The 3298-nt window shown below is 54.9% G+C and overlaps 1 protein-coding gene across 1 annotated transcript in view; it reads right to left on the reverse strand.

Annotated features, from left to right (window-relative positions):
• The window catches only part of LOC119110447 (actin, muscle-type A2), a 2075-nt gene extending 2034 nt beyond the window's left edge, over positions 1-41 (reverse strand). Inside the window, exon 1 of the mRNA XM_037234277.1 lies at positions 1-41. This exon is cut by the window's left edge and continues 60 nt beyond it. The gene's annotated coding sequence lies outside the window, so the exon portion shown is untranslated.
• Positions 42-3298: the final 3257 nt, after the last annotated feature.

Raw genomic sequence — 3298 nt, forward strand, 5'->3', positions numbered from 1 at the left:
CACCCTGGGAACGAGGACGATCAGGGTCAGCTCGAACGCCGCATCGTACATGGACAGCACACGTGACTACTGCACGGCATATCCACGGCAACACACCACCGACCAGGAACCGATGCAAATGTGGATAAGATTATCGGAGCCCGACGAATGGCCGTGGTTCAACATTGGAGAAACGGTTCGGGCATAGCGTCTAATTGCCCCCACTGATGTTTAAGTAGGAAGACGTATATTTCAGAAGAAACTCACAAAACTGATGCAGAGGGCGTCTGGTACAAATGCACGAAAATCGCGCGAACTTTAGGTGTTCCCGGCCTTTCACCACATGGTTATTAATATCAACCGCCTGTGTCCATACCGGTGCCTATCATTTCGATGGAGGAAAACATAACGTTATCTAAAAAACGTTATCATCCAATCCATCCAATCACATCTTGATGATTCATCCCAACTCCCATTCTCATGTCTTGTTCCCTGTTGCGGGCCCCTCCACGGGCTGGTGAATGGCCCCTGAGTGTGGTCAGTTCCCAGCGATACCCGGGGAACCCGCCGCCGCCGGTTTGGCACCGTGCCAGACGGCGGGCCCGCCGCCGCCCACCCCACGCGCCGCTCGCCTCAGTGCTAAACTGTAACCGCCGGCGCCGGCGGCGGTGGCGTCAGCCCAAATAAGGCCAGCAGAGCGCTACAGGGGGGAACGCACCGCCGCCGGCGCCGCACGCCCGGGGCGTGGCAGCACGCCCAGCCCACGGGGTTATGCATTAGAGGCTAAAGGGTGATATGAGGAGTGCAAATATATTATCAAAATTGTTGTAGAGGAAGTGATCGTGTTTTAGACGGTTTGCAGCGATGGTTTTGGCACCGCACGCAATCAAGATTTCACATAAAGAGGACCAGAGGCATGTGAGTTTTTATCTGACTGGATATTGCGATCTTCTAGATCAACTGCTGTTTTTCAAGTGATTGTAGCATTATCCTAGTGGAAAACTTTTGCTTGCACCACTTTCAAACGGCACCGTGTTAGCACATGGTCCAAAAATGCATTTTATTTCGCCTTTTTACGCTAACCATCGGTCTTAAAACCACAGCATTAAGCAGCAGTGACCTTTTCCCGGGCCCACACACCTATACTGTGCCCTCTAAAAACCGAGCCTGCTGCAGCTTCGCCTTATGAAGCGAAGCTACAGCAAGCTACAAGCTGGCTGTTGGCCCTCATACGCACCTGGTGACGAGGGCGGGGCCGACAATGGAGGGGGAATACAGCTCTGGGCGCGTCGTCGCCGGCGAACCCGCCTTGCACATGCCGGAGCCATTGTCGACCACCAGCGCCGCAACGTCGTCGTCACACATGGTTGATGATAGGTGGAGTCTGCAACGGAGAGAGCGGGTGTCGGTCAGCACGCTCCTGGCGCGGTGCATGCGCATTGTGCAGCATGACATCGAAAGGCGTAGTCACGGCTGGATGGATACAAACAGCGAGCGCTGCTTAGAGCTCACATTCATCCGGTGCCATCCGACTGGTTTACAATTATTTGTCGGCCAATGTGTGACACGACTACAGCAGTGGCCTGCTGGTAACTCTAGTGGCCCTGGGGCTCTGCCTTTGTTGCACGGAAGGATAGATTTCCAACGAACGTGACCAAAATGCTGATTGCTGTTTCGCAACCACTGCCGCTTTCTTAAATATGCCATGACAAAATTGTTTTGTAGATTTTCCAGATGATATTGATATTTCAAGATGACATTCCTTCGCACGATGATATTGAGAAAAAACGTGTAAAGAAGTCCTGGCAATTTTCAGTGCCATAATTAACAGAACCCATGGCCTTAGCGAGGGCCCGCTTACATCAAGGGCGTCTGCTGGGATTCAGTTTCCATGGATGCAAACAGGTCAGGTGACCAGTCTATGTACAAGATCAAACTAACTGTGATTCACTGAACCTCATTACATTAGACTTGAAGGCTATCTAGCTCGCACCATAAGCACATCATTCAGAACCCCCCCCCCCCCCCCAATACAAGACCCTAATGATTAGCCCACAATCACTAATCACCGTAATAATATGTCCACAAGCCACAGTTAGCACACCCCTCATCAAAGTCACCATTCCCATTAACTTCCACAATCAAAGCCACAGCCAGCAAGGAAATTCATCTCGCCGCAGATCCCTCAGGCTACCCAGTCAACGTCAGACACGACCAGTCTTGTCGTGTTTAAGGCTTGGTGACGTCCTTTCATGGCCTTACAATTTTTCTAGTCAAACCCAACAACCCACCTGAATGAGATAACCGTACATCCTATTAATCACTCGAGCATGTAGACCACTGTAGACTTATTCGCCGCCCACTAATGAGGCCCAATCTGTGGGCATGATCGACTGACTCGGGCTCAGTGGGAGCCCCTCCCATACCCTCATCTTCAGTTCGATTGCCACAGGAGACCGATCCTCGCAGCCGGTGGCAGTGTCACACGAGACCCTCACACCCTTCACACCCAGACCGATAGGCCCCCACACCATCACCCCATCACCCCATCCTAGCCATCCCTTTCCACAATAAACCCTATCAAAAATTCACCAGCGCCTACCACGTCCCCAGCACCGCGTCCCACGACCTAACACCACAGCTCCGACGGATCGCGCCCACTCCGGTCGGCCGCCCCACCTACCTGGCACCGCACACAGATCCTATGGACAGCTCGAGCGACTGTGAGGAACGCGGCGGCGGCGGCCCGCTTATATACGTTGCGTCGGTGCCAGCCGTCTGCGCGCCTTACTTGGTGGCAGACCTCGTCGGTACCGATGCGCTCGCGGCCGCCGCGCCGGCGGCGCCGGGCCGCCGCCTGGCCACGCCAAATATGGCAGGTGACCGGCGGCCCCGCCGTGACCTGGCGTGACCCACCGCTGCCGGAGGTGACCTGCTGCTACCCGCGGCTCCCGGGCGCGACGCGGCCCGGTTCGACGCTCCCCTGGTGGGCTGGAGTGATCCGAAGCTCACGGAGCTCATGCGGGCTGACTCACGGCTCTCATGGGTGTAAAGTGACCTGAGCCGAGGCTATGAGATGTGACCTGGTCTGACCTATGTCTGTTAGACATGCCGGATCTTGCCCGCGGCTTCTAGCCAGTCTGATCGGAACCATGGCTCTAAGACGCTGCCCGGTCTGGTCCAGGTATATCTCACTTAATTAGTATTGGCCGTCACTTCGAACCGCGCGCCGATCTCAGCGGTGGCCCTCATACCTGGTCTGACCCATGTGTCACAGACGTGACGTGGTCTCGCTGAGCTTCCGATCGTGAGCTCATAT

The sequence above is a fragment of the Pollicipes pollicipes genome, unplaced genomic scaffold (assembly GCF_011947565.3).
Source record: "Pollicipes pollicipes isolate AB1234 unplaced genomic scaffold, Ppol_2.1 Scaffold_7231;HRSCAF=8579_pilon_pilon_pilon, whole genome shotgun sequence".
NCBI classification, from domain to species: Eukaryota; Metazoa; Arthropoda; class Thecostraca; order Pollicipedomorpha; family Pollicipedidae; genus Pollicipes; species Pollicipes pollicipes.